This window comes from Rhineura floridana, chromosome 1 (assembly GCF_030035675.1).
Source record: "Rhineura floridana isolate rRhiFlo1 chromosome 1, rRhiFlo1.hap2, whole genome shotgun sequence".
NCBI classification, from domain to species: Eukaryota; Metazoa; Chordata; class Lepidosauria; order Squamata; family Rhineuridae; genus Rhineura; species Rhineura floridana.
The window spans coordinates 72,475,007-72,494,859 of record NC_084480.1 but is presented as its reverse complement, the minus strand read 5'-3'; the positions used below and the strand labels follow the sequence as shown (position 1 = coordinate 72,494,859).

The window sequence follows — 19,853 nt, the reverse complement described above, 5'->3', positions numbered from 1 at the left end:
AATAGCTTCTTGTTCTCACAGCTGCAAAGTGCAAACCTGAGGTGAATAAGCTATTTCTTTTGAAGCCAGAAGCAAACTCCTTAGACCTCTTTCTAGTATGGCGCTGAATTATCATGAAGCTTGATGTTCAATATAAAAAAGGGGTGGAGGGAAGCATTCACCACAACCCCATTATCATCTACTGTTTTGTGTATTTTTTCATTATTATTTATTAGACTTTTATACCGCCCAACTAGCAATAGCTCTCTGGGCGGTGAACACAGAGAATACAATAAAATACACAATATAATACAATAAGAACATATAAAATAAGAACAATCTCAAATCAGTACAACAGATATGAAAATCAGGTTAACTTAAATTAAAATGCTTTGGAAAAGAGGAAGGTTTTAACCTGGCGCCGAAAGGATAACAATGTCGGCGCCAGGCGCACCTCCTCAGAAAGACTGTTCCACAGTTCGGGGGCCACCACTGAGAAGGCCCTAGATCTTGTCACCACCCTCCGGGCCTCTCTATGAGTCGGAACCCGGAGGAGGGCCTTCGTAGCAGAATGTAGTGTACGGGCCGGTTCGTATCGGGAGAGGCGTTCCAACAGGTATCGTGGTCCCATGCCGTATAAGGCTTTATAGGTTAATACCAACACTTTGAATCTGGCCCGGAAGCATATTGGAAGCCAGTGCAAGCGAGCCAGAACAGGTGTTATGTGCTCGGACCGCTTGGTCCTTGTTAACAATCTGGCAGCCGCATTTTGCACTAGCTGTAGCTTCCGAACTGTCTTCAAAGGCAGCCCTATGTAGAGCGCATTGCAGTAATCCAAACGTGAGGTTACCAGAGCATGTACAACTGATGTGAGGTCCTCCTTACTCAGATAGGGACGTAGCTGGGCTACCAACCGAATTTGGTAGAAAACATTCCGTGCCACCGAGGCTACTTGAGCCTCAAGTGAAAGGGAAGAGTCTAGAACGACTCCCAAGCTACGAACCCGCTCCTTTAGGGGGAGTGTAACCCCATCCAGGATAGGGTGAATCCACCATCTGATCAGAGAAACCATCCACCAACAGCATCTCAGTCTTGTCAGGATTGAGCCTCTCATCCAGTCCATTAGCTCTCATCCAGTCCATTGTCGCGGCCAGGCAACGGTTCAGCATATCGACAGCCTCACCTGAAGAGGATGAAAAGGAGAAGTAGAGCTGCATGTCATCAGCATACTGATGACAATGCACTCCAAAGCTCCTGATGACCGCACCCAACGGCTTCATGTAGATGTCAAAAAGCATGGGAGACAGAACTGACCCCTGCGGAACTCCACATTGGAGAGCCCACGGTGTCGAGCAATGTTCCCCAAGCACTACCTTCTGGAGACGGCCCGCCAAGTAGGAGTGGAACCACTGCCAAGCAGTACCTCCAACTCCCAACTCTGCGAGCCTCCCCAGAAGGATACCATGGTCGATGGTATCGAAAGCTGCTGAGAGATCAAGGAGAATCAACACAGTTACACTCCCTCTATCCCTCTCCCGACATAGGTCATCATACAGGGTGACCAAGGCCGTCTCAGTGCCAAAACCAGGCCTAAAACTGGATTGAAATGGATCAAGATAATCAGTTTCATCCAATAGCGCCTGGAGCTGGCTAGCAACCACTCGTTCCAAGATCTTGCCCAGGAATGGAATATTTGCTACTGGTCTGTAGCTGTTGAAATTTTCTGGGTCCAAGGAAGGTTTTTTCAGAAGTGGTCTCACCACCGCCTCTTTCAGACGGCCAGGGACCACTCCCTCTCGTAAAGAGGCGTTTATCACTTCCTTGGCCCAGTCAACTGTTCCATCCCTGCTGGTTTTTATTAGCCAAGAGGGGCACGGATCCAGTACCGAAGTGGTTGCACGTACCTGTCCAAGCACCTTGTCCACGTCCTCGAGCTGAACCAACTGAAACTCATCCAATAAAACATGACAAGACTGTGCTCCGGACACCTCATGAGGATCAGCTGCTATAAATTGGGAGTCTAAGTCCCGGCGGATGCATAAGATCTTATGCTGGAAGTGCTCAGCAAACTCATTACAGCGGGCCACCGATGATTCTACTGTGTCCTGAAGGTCTAGATAGAGTAGCCCTCGGACCACTCTGAAAAGCTCCACTTGGCGGCAAAGAGATGACTTAATAGTGGCAGCAAAATGTTGCTTTTTTGCCACCCTCACCGCTCCTACATACAGCTTGGTAGAAGCACTAACCAGCGCATAATTGCATCCGTCGGGAGTTCGTCTCCATCTCCGCTCAAGCCGCCTCCTATCTTGTTTCATCGCTCTCAGCTCTAGAGTATACCAAGGAGCTGTATGAGCTCTACACAGGAGAGGGCGCGCAGGAGCGATCGTGTCAACAGCCCGGGTCATCTCCACATTCCACAGATCAACCAGGGCTTCAACAGGAGCGCCAGTCCTATCAGCCGGAAAAACCCCCAGAGCCCTTTGAAACCCTTCAGGATTCATTAGTCTCCGGGGGCTGACCAATTTAATAGGTCCCCCACCCTTGCAGAGGGAAGAGGCTACTGAAAGTCTAAACTTCAGCAAGCGGTGATCTGTCCATGACAAAGGGAGAGATGTAAAACTCCTCACATCCAGATCACTATCCCCATGTCCAGTAGCAAAAATAAGGTCTAGAGTATGCCCCGACACATGTGTTGGACCACTAACATATAGAGACAGCCCCATGGTTGTCATGGAAGCCATGAAGTCCTGAGCTGCCCCGGACAAAGTCGCCTCGGCATGGATGTTGACATCCCCCAGTACTAATAGTCTGGGGGATCTCAGCAATACCTCCGAGACCACCTCCGTCAGCTCAGTTAGGGAAGCCATTGGGCAGCAAGGTGGGCGGTACACCAAAAGGATTCCCAGCCTGTCCCTCTGGCCCAACACAAGGTGCAAACACTCCAGACCGGTAACTGCATGGACATGGTGCTTGGTGAGTGAGATGGAACTCTTATAGACCACAGCAACCCCACCTCCCTGAACCTCAGATCTACCATGATGCTGAACCAAGTACCCCGGTGGGCAGAGCTGGGAGAGACTAACTCCTCCCTGTTCACCCACCCAGGTCTCAGTTATACATGCCAGATCGGCTGCCTCATCCACAATCAAATCGTGGACAAGGGAGGTTTTATTATGTACCGATCTGGCATTTAAGAGCAGCAACTGGAGATCTGAGAGTTGGCTGAGAGGACAACCAACGACCCTGCGGGTGTGAGAAGGACCGGAACAAGGCACAGGCTCTACATGTCTGGGCCGGGTTCCCCTTACCTGGCCCATCCTTCTCACATCGCCATACCTCCCTCTGTCCGTCACTACGGTAATTGGTGCCCCCTCAAGTCCCCCCGATTGATGAAAAAACCTCTTTCCCAAGCACATATTAAAAACGTATGTACAGACACACAAACTCACTCACATCTAACACAACCACATACACACCAACATTCATTCAAACCAAGCACACAAACACAGTCCCCTTCATGTGTTCTGTTCTTCCTTCTTGGTCTGCCGCTGTGACCGATAAAGGGCACACCGTACTGCACCACCACCGACGGAGGGGCCGAAAGGAACCCAGCAATGCGGACACATCCAAACCACGACCCGGTTCCACCGCACCACACCCGCCGCCCACCGCCAAACAGGAGGCACTCCAAGGCCCAACAGCGTCGGGAGCGCAGTACACAGCGGCGGCGATGGAAGGCACGGCCGCAGCGAGAACGCAAACCGCAGCAGCGGTGGTGGAAAAACACAGGCCGCGGCGGGAGCACAGGCCCCAGTGATGGCAGAGAGGCACAGTCAACGGCAAAAGAACACAGCCGCAACAAAGATGGCCGCCGCGAAAACACAGGCCGCGACGGGCGCAGTCCGCGGCTAAAGTGGCAGCAACAGAGGAAGCAGGAGTCACAGCAAAAAGCAGAAAGCCCAGGCCGCAATGGCGACGACAGGAGGCACAAGCTGCAGCAACAGGGCGGAGCAGCAACAAAAAGGCACGAGCCTAAGAGAAATGTCTCTCACCCGACCTCACAGCACCTTGGCAGCCAATGGTAAGTTCACGCTCGTTCCCTGTCTGCGTCGTTCTTACTGTTGGCGTTCTTCCTGCCAATATCTCCTTGTGCCAATACCTCCTGATCCACCTCACCATCTCACCAATTGCAAAAGGGGGAGCCAGCCGGACCGGGAAAAAAAGGAGGGAGAGAGGCACTCCAAGCCCCACAAATGATGTTAAAAATATAAAGGCGGCGGAGCTCTAGCCGCAGCAAGCTCCTACGCCGCCATCTTGATAACCTGCAATGCCTTGATAACCTGTCTGCCATTGCCATTGGTCCTTTAAGCTGCTGCTATTTTGGCACTTTTTAAAAAATCTTAAAAGGCTCCTTCAAATCTTTCCCCAGACAATTAGGGATTACATAGTGAACATGATGACATGACAGTACCATATTGCCAATCAAATATGACAATATGATTATGTCACTGATGGCAAGCTTTTACACAATCCTCGTGGGGTAGGGAGAAGCAGTACATGATGTTGTGTGTGTTTTTACAGAATTGTTTCCCTTGATAAAGTATTTCCTTTAAATGCTTTGGGGACCATATCTATCGGTGCAGTTGTCTTTTTGGTCTTTAGAGTGAATGCATCCCCATTGCCAGGCCATTGCCACACTGTGTTGGTTTAATGTGCATCAGTGCTGCATGGCATGACTTTTGTCCAGCCACACATGTGTTTAAGCATGACTACCTGGCAGAATGTAAATGGATATATGCATCCAACTGTACATCCCATTGAAAATAGTGTACTGTATTGACATCTGCATCAGAATGAATATCCCACTGAAAATAATGCAGTGTGTTAACATTAATATCAGAATGCACATCCCATTTAAAAGAAAGCTGGTCTTTTTAGGCATCGTTTTGCTGTGACCCACCAATTGTTTGAATCTAGCTTTTGTAATTATCTGATATGGGCTAGTTTTTAAGATGATGTTGCCAGTTATGCAGATTTTCTTTGTTGCATTATGAAAGTGAAAGAGTTTTGCAGTAGGATATAATGACAACTATGATCTATGGCTTGGAGATGAAATCTTTTGCTACTAACTGCTACTTTTGCACTTTGTTAAATACAGCTATTTAGTTTTTTGGTATTCTATTTTATACAAACCTGATATCTCCAGTGACTATCATCATCATCATTTAATTTATTACTAAGGAAATGATGTTGTGTTGGGGATGGAGTCCATGGCAATGTATTTATTAAAATCATGGGGTTGGTTTAAAGAACATAGAGGCACCATGAAATCAATGTCTTAACTTAAAGCAATGATTAAGACTGATTGCCTAACTAGAAATCAGCATCTTCTGTACATGCTATTTTGTGCTCACAGATTATCTGTTCTGCTGTGTAGCATGTTCTGTGGTTGTAATTACAACTTTTCAATCCCTGCTGCTGTATTTACACATTTCATTGTGTAGTGTCCCCCTTGGGCTCTCCCCTAGCCTCCAGTAAGACTTCATTAACAATAATGGAACTAGCTAAATGTTCTGTGCCTTTCCCCCACAGGGTGTTAGCAAAGAATGATTTCTCAGACTAGCTTTTAGAGACTTTGAAGGCAACTCATTTTATTTTTTTTAGGCACAAGAATTACGCTTGTAAACTCTTGCCAGAAATACAGTTCACATTAAACTTCCCACAGCTCCAGGAATTTGGAAAGCAATTCTAGAATTGTAGATTTTCATGAGTCTCTTTGGAAGCCAAATGCATTTATCATTAATGAACAATGTGACTATCAAATGTTCATAGGAGAGAGTAGAGTAGGCACTGGGCACTAAACAACCCATGAGATTGCACCCTAGCTCCCATCTTTCAGGTCTTGTGCTCTTGTATCTCTCTGCAGTCCTTTCAAGGTCCTCATTATGGCAATGATTTAGAACAGGGGTTAGCAGCCTGTAAGCCTCAGCCTAATTTCATGCAGGTGGGAAAAGCCTGGAGGGAGAGGAAAATGGGAAGAGGGTGGAGGTGAGTTAAAACAGATGAAACAGTGCAAGATGTGAGAAAAGCCCCCTGCAAGTGATCAATTTAGAGTTCTGGCAACAGTGATCTGTCCCTCCCCTAACAGCCACTGCTCAGGGAAGGACAAAGAGAACAGGTGTTGATTCCATCCAATTTTGCTTTTGAACCTGCTGCTCAGCTCCAGTCCTTCCAGAGAATTGCAGGTGACCTCCTGACAGATTATTCCAGATGGAACACAGCCCTTGACAGAAAAAAGGTCCTCTGCTCTTGTTTTAGATCAGGGATGGGGAACATGTGACCCTCCAGATATTGTTGGGCTACAACTCTCCTCATCCTGATCATTGGCTATGTTAGCTAAGAGTGATGGAAGAGGAATTCCAACAAGAACTGGAGGGCCACAGGTTCCCCATCCCTTCTTTAGATGAAGTACTCTAGGGATGGGGGAGAGAGTGGCTCCCCCTGCAAGGAGGGGTTTGTTTAAGAAGCCATTAAATTAAATATTAAACAACATATTATGGTTCTGCCATAGATGTTCCTGAGTATATGCTTCTTGCAAGTTCAATGTAACCAACAGATGGAAATAGGACACTGAAGCTTTAATATAAATAATTAGTGTAAGGAGGTTATCCATAGGACTGGGTAGTTGTAGAATGAAGGCTTGAACCCACCATTAAATGTTGAGATTTTGCTTATTTGCTCACCTGATCTACATATATGAAATGCAATGTCAGACTGAGCTATAAATGATATTTTATGATAGTATCTAAGGACACATGGATAGTAAAAAATGTAAAAGAAAAATAAAGTATCTAATATAGCTGCATTATTAAAAGTAGATTGCTACTGTGAACTTCAGAGAACACCACATTTAGATGTTCACACACTTGTAGTAGTTTAATTCAATAGGACATTTGCAGAACTTCCTAGCAGATTGTGCCCAGTGTACAAAGGTTCTCAAATAATGTGCCCTTTGCTCTAGAACTTATAAGCAGCTCAGTTTTAAGTTGCCTACAGCTATCTAGTGCTTAATAGGTTTTTTTTTTTTGCTTGACTACTCCACAGTAATTTCTTTCAAATGCAGGCTTAACTGCTATGGTTAGCTGCTTAGGCTGGGCAAATTAAATTAAGCCTCTGGCATACGATTTAAACTTTGCTTCAGCTAATTGGGCATCTAATGGGTGAGGATGAATATGAGCTATACAGAGAAATATTGTTTTTCAAAGCTTGTCTGATTAACAGCCATTCAGATGAGTTAACAGAAGCATTTAAGCAGACACATTTGCAAGCAATTTTAAAACGAATCATCGAGCCTTGCAGAAAACTGTTGTATGAAGTTTACTGTTATTCACCACATCCCACTTTTCCTTTTTATTCTTTGTTTTTATAACATTAGTAGTGAAGAACCTATTGTTTCTAACAGCCATGAGCAAGGACAAACCTCCTGCGTAACGTCTTCTATCTGCTGCCATTGGCTGATCTGTCATGATGTCACAGAAGCTTCCTGTTCTTGGATATTTTGGCAGCTTGCAAGGGTCTGTAGTGACATCAACAGAGCTGATGCTGTTCAAAGGTGCCATCTGCCGCTGGTGATGCCAACAGTGTGATAGGAAAATGGCTGTTTATGGACTTATGAAGGAGTTTGATGCTGATCAGGAGGACTGGGTACAGTATACAGAGAGACTATTCCAGTACTTCATTGCTAATGATATTAATGATGATAATAAGAAGCATGCTATTTTGCTGAGTGTTTGTGGAGCAAAGACATATGGACTGATTAGGAGTTTGGCAGCTCCTGAAAAGCCCAGTGCCAAATCCTTTGAGGACTTGATTGGGATTGTCTCAAATCACCAAAACCCCAAGCCATCTGAAATTGTGCAGTGATTTAAGTTCAACAGTTTCTCATGCTCTACTGGGATGTCTGTGGCTGTTGCGCCCCAGAGACAGGGAGAGTTAGATCAGGAAGAGGAGTCAGATGATGAGGTTCTTGGGGGCATTGGAGGAAGAGAGACAAGAGGGAAGGGTTCTGGCAACCCACAGACTCCCATGGCCAGCATCCCCATCGAAACAGTTCCAGCCCCACCTGTGAGTCCTCTGCCTGAGCCGTTGGGAAGTGACCCTTTGCTCGCGCCAACCACGCCCGAGCAGGAATCCCTGCCAGGTACTTCAAATGCTTCCCTGCCAATCAGCATCCCACTTTCAGAGCCCACACTGTCACCTAGGAAAGCCCCGCTGTCAGATGGACCATCAGGGGCTCACCCCTCCTCGCCTTACGCAAGGAGGCACAAGAAGAGAGACTTTCAGAGGGTGGAATTCCATTGGAGTCGTCATTTACGCGCAAATACCCTCCCTACTTAAGCAGATGCATCCCAGGACTCTAGTGCTGAGTCAGCTCTCCCCACATGCTGCAGAGACTGCCTAGTTAGTATAGTTAGGGAAAGTAGTGAGTCAGGGTAGACAGGTATATGAAGCGCAACATTTGGGCTGTAACCATCACATTAATAAAATGAGAAGCACAACACCCCTCATCTAGGTCTGGTTCCTTTGTCTTTTTGTCAGACAGTGGCAGTTTATGTAGCAGAACTGCATCGCCTGTCAGAGCATTGTGGGTTTGGAGACACCTTGAATGCTATGCTGAGGGACCGGCTGGTCTGTGGCATCAATGATGAGAGGATTCAGAGGTTCTTATTGGCAGAATCCAGTTTAGTTTTTCAAAAAGCCCTGGAAATTGCACAAAGCATGGAGGTGCAGCTCAACATGCTTTAGATTTACAGGGGGTCTCTCAACATCCAAGTGATGCCCAGGCACTTACTGCCACCATGCATAAGTACCACATTGGCTAAAAAGTACTGTCCAGGTGAAGAGAGAAGCCACTTACATGTTGCAACTCCCTGTTTTATCTATGGAGGGAAACAAGACGGCCACCCATGCCCCCACAGGAGTAGTGAATGCTGGTTTTGCTTGAAACAAGACCATCTAGCCAAAATGTGCCATAGAAAAAGGGCACAGACAAAGGGGAAGGAAGGTAGCAAGAAGCAGATAGACCAGATGGCAATTAAAGGGGAGCATGATAAGGGCACAGATGAAGTGTACTCTATGTACAACATTGTTAGAAAAGACTATAAAGAAAAACCACTGCAAGTAGATCTTATTGTTAATGGGGAAAGCATAACCATGGAAGTGAACACGGGCTTCTGTGTCTATAATTAATGAAGCAACTTATAACAGTTTGTGGCCAAAGAATAAGGGGTCACAGTTGAGACCATTGAAAATGATGATATGCACATACACTGCTCAAGAAGTTCCTAGTGAGAGGCAGTATTAATGTAGAAGTGAAATATGCAGAAGAGACCTTTCAGTTGCCTTTAGTTGTGATAAAAGGAAGAGGTGCTAGTCTTATGGGCCAGGACTGGATAAGCCAGCTGAACCTCAACTGGGCACAGATCAACAAAATTAGCTCACTTGGGACAGAAGCAATTTTTTCAAAACATAGAGTTCTTCAGACCTGGGTTAGGTACTCAAAATGGGGTAAATGGTAGGATTTTTGTGGATCCAGTTGCTAAACCACTTTTTAAGCCCCGCCCAGTACCATATGCTGTGTGTCACAAAGTGGAGCAAGAATTAGATCGACTACAGGGTAAAGGTATTGAACCTGCTCACTTCTCTGAGTGGGCTGCTCCAATTGTCTCTGTATTGAAGCCAGATGGTACTGTAAGGATTTGTGGAGACTATAAAGTCACTGTGAACCGTGTAGCACAGCTGGACACATAAGAATTGAAGATCTATATGCCACCATGACTGGAGGAAAAACTGTCACAAAAATCGACTTAAGTGATGCGAACCTTCAGATTCTTCTTGATGAAAGTTCAAAACAGTATGTAACTATAAATACTCATAAAGAACTGTTTCGTTACAATCGGCTCCCTTTTGGCATTTCTGTTGCTCCTGGAATCTTTCAAAGGGCTATGGAAAATTTGTTCCAGGGTATGCTGCATGTCTGTATCTTGATGATATTCTGATTATAGGAACAGAGGCAGCACATTTGCAGAACCTACACAAAGTACTGTCAAAGCTGCCATTTGCAGGCATGCGTCTCAAGAAAGAAAAGTGCATTTTCCAGGCCCCACAAGCTGTGTATCTGGGACACAAAATTAATGCAGCTGGCATACATCCTGTGGAAAAGAAGGTACATGCCATTACTGAGGCACTTGCACCAAAGTCAGTTTCAAAATGGAAGTCCTTTTTGGGGTTGCTAAACTATTATGGCAATTTGGCCCAATTTGGCAACAGTATTGGCACAATTACATAGACTTTTATGAAAAGGGATAAGATTCCATTGGGGTCAAGAGCAAGCTTTTGCAGCAACAAAGAACTTGTTGAAGTCATCTACACTCCTTATTCATTATGACAGTCATAAACAACTCTTGTCTTGTGACGCTTCTCCATATGGAGTGGGAGCAGTGTTAGCCCACCGAATGCCTGATGGATCAGAGCGTCCCATTAGTTATGCATCAAGATCCCTAGCCCCAGCAGAAAAACAACAACTCATAGATAGAACATGAAGGATTAGCAGTGGTTTTTGCAGTAAAGAAATTCCATTCATATCTATATGGCAGATGTTTTGTCATACAATCAGATCATAAGCCCCTTCAGGGTCTTCTGGGAGAGAACAAGCCAGTATCCCCAATGGCATGTACTAGGATCCAGAGATGAGCCTTGACGTTGTCTGCGCATGACTACAAATTTGAATATAAACCAGGTCAAGCCCTGAGTAATGCTGATGCCCTTAGCAGACTTCCACTACCAGATTGCCCAAAGTCAGTACCTCAGTCTACTGAAACAATTCTTATTGAATTGATGTCCACATCCTTGATAGGTGCAGCAAAGATTAAACGAGAGATGGACCTCTGGTATCTAGAGTGCAAAGAATGGTCACAAATGGATGGATTGAGGGGGGAAGCACAGATTTACAGCCCTACTATCAGCATAGGGAGTCCTTGAGTATCCAGGATGGATGTTTATTATTGTGGTCTCAGAAAGTAGTACCACCAGGGAGTTGGTCTGTTGTGCTACAATTGTTGCATGAAGGACATCCTGGCATTGTACGGGTGAAGGGTTTAGCATGTAGTTATATGTGGTGGCCTGGAATAGACCAGCAGATGGAGACAGTGGTGTGACAGCCTGGGACCTGTCAATCTCGCCACCATGCTCCTCCAAAAGCACCCTTACATCCATGGGAATGGGCAAGACTTCACATTGATTATGCTGGTCCATTCATGGGGGAAATGTTCTTAATAATAACAGATGCACATTCCAAATGGTTTGAAGTTCACATCATGTCATCCACTACTGCTGAAGCAACTGTGGATAAACTCTGCCTGTCTTCTTCTACTTTTGGATTCCCAGAAGTAGTGGTAAGTGATAATGGGCCACAATTTACAGGTGTAATTTTCCAAGACTTTTTGGAGAAAAACCACATCAAGCATGTAATAATTGCTCCACATCACCCATCTTCCAATGGCCTAGCAGAAAGAACAGTACAGACCTCGAAAGACGGAGTAAAAAAATGACATGTGGCATCTTAGAGACTAAATTAGATGATTTCTTTCGCAGTATTGTGTTACACCACATTCCACCACAGGAAAATCACCAGCAGAACTACTAATGCAGCCTTTCCCAACCAGTGTGCCTCCAGATGTTGTTGGACCACAACTCCCATCAGCCTCAGCCAGCATTGCCAATGGTCAGGAAAGATGGGAATTGTGGTCCAACAACATCTGGAGGCACACTGGTTGGGAAAGGCTGTACTAATGGGTAGGAAATTGTGTACAGACCTGGACATCCTACACCCTGATGAGCCTATTAAGGTGAATGAGAAGCAGGAAGCATAAAAATTCTACTATGATTTAAAAACAGCATCAGGAACTCTAACAGTGGGCAACCTAATTTATGCCCTTAATTTTAGGACTGGACCTCGTTGGCTGGCAGGTCATCTTGTAGCACAGGCAGGGCCCCTCTCATGGGTAGTGGAATTACCAGATGGGAGGCATATTCAGCAACACCAAAATCAAGTGTTTTTCTACCATGGAGAAGAGTTTCCTGCAGAGGATCCACAGACTGAAGTAGAAGAGCAAATCAATGGGGAACCATTACACTCCTCACTTGATAGAACCAGAGAGATTGACAGGCCCACAATTTCTGCATCAGATCCTAATACTGTTTTAGAGGTGTCTCCTGGTGGGACACCTGTTAAGATAGAACATCCAGTGACAGTGGTGGACAAGCCAAGAACACCCACAGTTGCACTACACTATTCAGAAAGAATTCCTAAGCCCAGGGAGAGGCTGAATTTATAGAAACAAGGGATGTTGTTAAGACCAATGTATCTGGTGTTTAGTAATATAGGTAGATTGTATGTTGATAGTATAAACTAAAGAGGGAGGAGTATAAAATATGTTCATGTGGTTGCCACCTAGTGGCCAAAAAGGTAAAGTGTTTTTTAGAAAAGTTGGATCTGATCATGCCTGAGGCCTATGCTTTCAGAGTGTGGTTCCAAGATGGATTCTAAACTGAGAACTGTGTGAAAGAACCTAAGGAATACTCAGTTATTGTTTGCATCTTATTGGTGTAGCCTACATATATTATATAGGACAACAGGGAAATACTGAAAATAAATGCTACCAGGGCCACATGAGGTAAGGAAAGAGAAGTGACTTACTTTCCTCCACCCCAATTAGTCTCAAGAGTCAAGACAGGCACAAAAGCAAAAGTAAAGAAAGTAGGATGAAGGGGGTTGGATCGTAGGACAGGACCGATCTGGAATAAGGAAGAAACTGAAGGGAACCTACAAATAATACAACCAACAACTCCAAGAACTCTTCAATTGCTGATGTTCCTAACAAATAGCAAAGAACAGTGAAGATCACTGAAAATATTTCTCATGGGTCCCATCTTTATCCTTCTGCATCCCTTCCAAAAGTACTGTTAAAAGGAAAAGGAGGAAAAGTTATTCCCAGATGGGAATTTAGAGCTGCCAATCACAGAATTACACCCCACTGCTGTGCCTCCTCTTCCTCTCTGCCAGGCATCTTCCATTTATTTGAAATTTACAATTTCAAAATTGTATCAAATGGCCCAGAGAAAGACACACACCCTTTTAAGCTTCTGAAGTGGTTCTGAAGCTTTGAGACCTGTCCACTTAGGACCCAAGTAGTTCCAGATTCCAAAGTGGTCCAGATATCTTAGAAGCGGGCTGCTTTGGGTTGGATTCATGCTCCATGCAAATCAAATGCATAGTCCTAATTAATATGGATTGTCAGGCCATTAGCCTTGCAAACTGGGCCTTCTTATTATACAACATCTAATGTTATTATTCAACATTTGTTATTAACATTATTATCCAACAGCTAATGGCCCTGATGCTAGAACAAATAGGCTATAACAAGGAGGAAAAATACTAAGTTTCATTTAAAAACAGCAAAATAATTTGATATGCCATCTACCTCTTGAAAAATAATCTAACCAACCTTCCAGAGTTTGGAAAATATTGCTAAGATGCTGCATTGCTCTTTTACATTTTATGTTGCCTCTGTACAAAGATGACCAGGGTAATGGCTGTTTTTGCAGTAAAGGTAATGTGTACACACATGAAGTAACAGAGGGAGCCAGAAACTGATCTTTTGGAAATGCATGCTGTAATAGGAAAGTTGACCTTATTCCAAAGGTTATACATCTGTACTCAGGCAAAACTGCGACCCATTCACTTTAATAGGAGAAGTAAAATTGGACATAGGTATGCAGCTTAAGAATTTTTAGAAGAAAACAGGCACCCATTGGCCAATAATTGTTTTTTTCCATTACTCTGAATTTAAATTATGTATTTAACATCTTTTTTCCCCATCCTGTCTACTAAAGCAAACTTCAAGATGGCTTTCATCAGTGAGAATGTAAGATAATAAAACAAAACAAAAACATAGAATCATAGAGTTGCAAGGGGCCTATAAAGCTATCGAGTTCAACCTCCTGATCAAAGCAGGAATCCAAATTAAAGCATACCCAACAGGTTGCTGTCCAGCTGCCTCTTGAATGTCTCCAGTGCTGGAGAGAACCACCACCTCCCTAGGTAATTTATTCCATTGTTACACCACTCTAACAGATAGGAAGTTTTTTCTGATGTTCAGCTGAAATCCGGCTTCCTGCAACTTGAGCCCATTATCCCGTCTCCCACACTGTGGGATGATCGAGAAGAGATCCTGGCCCTCCTCTGTGTGGCAACCTTTCAAGTAGTTGAACAGTGCTATCATATCCCCCCTCAGTCTTCTCTTCTCAAGGCTACAAGTGTCCAGTTCTTTCAATCTCTCCTCATAGGGCTTTGTTTCCAGTCCCCTGATCATCCTCATTGTCCTCCTCTGAACCTGTTCTAGTTTGTCTGCATCCTTCTTAAAGTGTGGTGTCCAGGACTGGAAGCAGTACTCAAAATGAGGCCTAACTAGTACAAAAGAGGGGAACTAATACTTCACATGATTTGAAAGCTATTATTCTATTAATGCAGCCTAAAATAGCATTTGCCTTGTTTGCAGCCACAATGCACTGTTGGCTCATATTTAGTTTGTGATCAACAACTATTCCAATATCCTTCTCGCATGTAGCATTGTTAAGCCAAGTACCCCATAACTTATAACTGTGCATTTGGTTTCTTTTTCCAAGGTGTAGAACTTTGCATTTATCCCGGTTAAATTTCATTCTATTGTTTTCAGCCCAATGCTCCAGCCTATCAAGATTACTTTGAATGTTATTTCTGTCTTCCAGGGTATTAGCTATCTCTCCCAATTTTGTATCATCTGCAAATTTGATAAGCATTCCCTGCACCTCCTCATTTAAGTCATTAATAATTCAACAATGCAAGCAACAGTATAAATGCAGATAAGAAACAGTTACAGCCACCTGATATGTATTCTTCTTAAAAGGTCATCATCAGGTAAAAATGACAGACTAAGGCAGCATCTAAAAGATAGCAATGAGTGTGGAAGGCAAATTTGTGCAGGGAAGAATTCCAAAGCTGGAATGCTACCTTATCTCTGTAGAGCTATTATTTCCCAATAACTTTGCCTCCTTAAATAACCAATAAACTTAGATGGAGTCTTTTTTGATATTTTGTTAGCCTTTCAATTGGTTTCATAATTGGCAGCTTTCAGGTAGAATTTACACCTTTCTTGGTTATGACATATCCTCAGCTCTCTGACCAATATCCTGAAACCAATAATCTAATTTACTTTAATAACAAATATGTATATTTACCATTAAAACAACAGGGGAAACAATCACTTTTTTTTTTTGCAGACAGACAGTCGTTTAATCAGAACCCAGCATGGCTTCTGCAAGGAAAAGTTCTGTCTCACTAATCTACTACAGTTCTTCAAGAGTATCAACAAGCATTTTGATAGAAGTGAACCAGGGGCCATAGTATATCTGGACTTTCAAAAAGCTTTTTACAAGGTACCTCACCAAAGACTCCTGAGTAAGCTTAGCAGTCATGGAATAAGAGAACAGGTCCTCTTGTGGATCAGGAACTGGCTAGGAAACAGGAAGCATAGAGTAGGAATAAATGGAGAGTTATCCCAATAAAGGGATATAGAATGTGGAGTCCCCCAAGGACTGGTAGTGGGACCTCTGCTTTTTAACATGTTCATAAATGACCTAGGTGAGCAGTGTGATGGCCAAATTTGCTGATGATACTAAATTGTTCAGGGCTGTTAAAACAAAAAGGGATTGCGAAGAACTCCAAAGGACCTCTCCAAACTGAGTGAATGGCAAATGCAGTTCAATGTCAACAAGTGTAAAATTATGCATATTGGAGCAATTTTTTTTTCTTGATTTCACATATATGCTCACAGGGTCTGAAATGGCAATAAATGACCAGGAATGAGACTTTGGAGTTGTAGCGGATAGCTCAATGAAGATGATAACCCATTGTGCGGCAGCTGTGAAAAAGGCAAAATCTATGCTAGGGATTATTAGGAAACGTACTGAAAATAAAACTGCCAGTATGATAATGGTGTTATACAAATCTATGGTGTGGCCGCATTTGGAATACTGTGTACAGTTCTGGTTGCCTCACCTCAAAAAGGATATTGTAGAGTTGGAAAAGGTTCAGAAAAGATCAACTAGAATGAACAAGGGGATGGAGCTACTCTCCTATGAAGAAAGGTCGCAATATTTGGGTCCTTTTAGAGGACAGTCAAGTAGGAGGTGACGTGATGGAAGTGTATAAAATTATGCAGGGCATAAAGTAGACAGATCTTGTAAATTCATGTCTGTGGCTTCCTTTATGAAATCAATCCATCTCTTGTTTGGCCTTCCTCTTTTTCTACTCCCTGCTGTTTTTCCCAGCATTAATGTCTTTTCTAGTGAATCCTGTCTTCTCATGTGTCCAAAGTATGATAACCTCAGTTTCATCATTTTAGCTTCCAGTGATAGTTCTGGTTTAATTTGTTCTAACACCCAATTATTGGTCTTTTTCACAGTCCATGGAATGCACAAAGCTCTCCTCCAACACCACATTTCAAATCAGTTGATTTTTCTCTTATCCACTTTTTTCACTGTCCAGCTTCCACGTCCATGCATAGAGATCGGGAATATCATGGTCTGAATGATCCTGACTTTAGTGTTCAGTGATACATCTTTGCATTTGAGGACCTTTTCTAGTTCTCTCATAGCTGCCCTCCCCAGTCCTAGCCTTCTTCTAATTTCTTGACTGTTGTCTCCAGTTTGGTTAATGACTGTGCTGAGGTATTGATAATCCTTGACAAGTTCAATGCCCTCATTGTCAACTTTAAAGTTACATAAATCTTCTGTTTTCATTACTTTAGTCTTTTTGACGTTCAGCTGTAGTCCTGCTTTTGTGCTTTCCTCTTTAGCTTTCATCAGCATTCGTTTCAAATCATTACTGGTTTCTGCTAGTAGTATGGTATCGTCTGCATATCTTAAATTATTGATATTTCTTCCTCCATTTTTCACACCTCCATCTTGGTCCAATCCTGCTTTCCGTATGATATGTTCTTTGTATAGATTAAATAAATAGGGTGATAAAATACAACCCTGTCTCACACCCTTTCTGATGGGGAACCAGTCAGTTTCTCCATATTCTGTCCTTACAGTAGCCTCTTGTCCAGAGTATAGGTTGCGCATCAGGACAATGAGATGCTGTGGCACCCCTGTTTCTTTTAAAACATTCCATAGTTTTTCATGATCTACACAGTAAAAGGCTTTGCTGTAATCTATAAAGCACAGGGTGATTTTCTTCTGAAATTCCTTGCTCCGTTCCATTATCCAACGTATGTTTGCAATGTGATCTCTGCTGCCTCTTCCCTTTCTAAATCCAGCTTGGACGTCTGGCATTTCTCGCTCCATATATGGTAAGAGCCTTTGTTGTAGAATCTTGAGCATTACTTTACTTGCATGGGATATTAAGGCAATAGTTTGATAATTACTGCATTCCCTGGGATCCCCTTTCTTTGGAATTGGGATATATATTGAACGCTTCCAGTCTGTGGGCCATTGTTTAGTTTTCCATATTTGTTGACAAATCTGTCAAAATTTGGACAGATTCAGTCTCAGTAGCTTGTAGCAACTCTATTGGTATGCCATCTATTCCTGGTGACTTGTTTCTTCCAAGTATTTTAAGAGCAGCTTTCACCTCGCATTCTAAAATGTCTGGTTCTTCATCATACGGTTCCTCCATGAATGACTCTGTCATCCTTGCATCTCTTTTATAGATTTCTTCAGTGTATTGCTTCCATCTTCCTTTTATTTCATCTTGGTCAGTCAGTGTGTTCCCCAGTTGATTATTCAACATCCCTGCTCATGGTTTAAATTTCCCTTTAATTTCTCTAATCTTTTGGAATAGCGCTTTTGTTCTACCCTTTCTGTTGTCCTCTTCTATTTCTATACAATAACTATTGTAATAGTTCTCTTTGTCCCTACGTACTAGTTGCTGTATTGTTGCATTTAGGGTTCTGACTGTGTTTCTGTCTCCTTTTGCTTTTGCTTGCCTTCTCTCTTTAACCATTTTAAGTGTTTCTTCAGTCATCCACTGAGGTCTTTCTCTCTTTTTAACTAGAGGTATTGTCTTTTTGCATTCTTTCCTGATAATGTCTCTGACTTCAGTCCATAGTTCTGCTGGTTCCCTGTCAACTAAGTTTAACGCCTCAAATCTGTTCCTTATTTGATCTTTATATTCTTCTGGGATGTTATTTAAATTGTATTTTGGCATTATGATTGCTTTGTTCTTCTTTAGCTTTACTCTGGTTTTTGATACGACCAGTTCATTATCTGTACCACAGTCTGCTCCTGGTCTTGTTTTTGCAGAAAGTATGGAACTTCTCCATCCCCTGCTACCAATTATATAATCAATTTGATTCCTATATTGACCATCTGGTGATGTCCGCATGTACAGTTGTCTTTTCGATTGCTCAAAAAATGTGTTTGCAAGAAACAAATTATTGGCTCCACAGAATTCAATAAGTCTTTCTCCTGCTTCATTTCTATCTCCTAAGCCCCATTTTCACACAATTCCTAGTTCTTCTCTGTTCCCTACTTTTGCATTCCAGTCCCCCATGATTATCAGCACATCTTCTTTTGGTGTGTGATCAATTTCTTCCTGTACTCCTGTGTAAAATCTCTTCAATTCCTCTTCTGTGTTTGCCATTGGAGCATAGACTTGGATGATGGTTATGTTGATAGGTTTCCCTTTTAATCTCATTGATATAATTCGCTCAGACCTTGCTACCCATGGTCTGCTACCCATGGGCAACTGGTTGGCCACTTTGAGAACAGAACATGTTGGACTAGATGAACCATTGGCCTGGTCCAGCAGGATCTTCTTATGTCCTTTATAACATTGTGCAGTGGTTTTAATAAATATAACCTAGTAGAGCAGACTTGGACAAATTCATATATGGATGTCCATTGCCCAATGACATATGCCTCATCAAGTGATGATCTCCATGAATGGGACAGGCATCACAGATCAAATACCAGAAACAGAGCTTTTATGTTAGAGGACACAACTGGAAACCTGTTCATAAATTAAGCTGCTGATTTGCAGCTTAACAATTGATTTACATCAATAAGTAATCAGGCATTAGAAATCTCTATCTAGAATAAATGGTCAGCAATCTTTGTCTAGTAATATATATGCATAGTAACACTGGAAAGGCATTTTGTTATCCATTTTTTCTTTTTCCTTTAAAGGTATCAGATCACAGCTTAATCTAGTGCAGTACTGAAACCTGTCCTCCAATTTCTCAATTTTTCTTCACTTGTGGCAAAACAGGCATCTGTTTTGTATTTGGGATTTTTGCAGGGTGCTTTAGCATATTAGTGGGTGCTGGGAATTGTAGTTATGCCTTTTGCTTGTCTGAATGGAGTGTGAGTGTGTGAGTGTGTAACCTTTGACCTTTGTGTGGTTGGAATGTAGCCTACTGTACAGAGATAAGAGTTACATCCATCAGTGGCATGTGGCCCATGGATGCTTGCTTGCTGATGAGGCAATGTGGCCCTTGAGCTGAAAATGATTCTCTGCCTCTATTGTATATGAATAGACCACTCATTCTCCAGGTGTTTTCTTAAGTAACCAAAGTAGCACCATCCATGCACAATAGGGAAGTATCACTGAGCTTAGGGCAACACCAGGGTCTGTTTGGGGGAGGGAACCCTAATAAGAGGGAAATCTGTTCAGACCACCTCAATAAGGATTTAGCACACTCAGTGGCCATGAAATGCTGACTATCAGGGGTTGAGAAACAGAAAACTGTTTTTTGGGGGGCAAGAGGAAT

General features: G+C 43.1%; 1 pseudogene; it reads left to right on the top strand.

Annotated features, from left to right (window-relative positions):
• The first annotated feature begins 7,935 nt into the window (after positions 1–7,935).
• On the top strand, positions 7,936–12,374 carry LOC133376567 (uncharacterized protein K02A2.6-like; annotated as a pseudogene).
• The last annotated feature ends 7,479 nt before the right edge of the window (positions 12,375–19,853 follow it).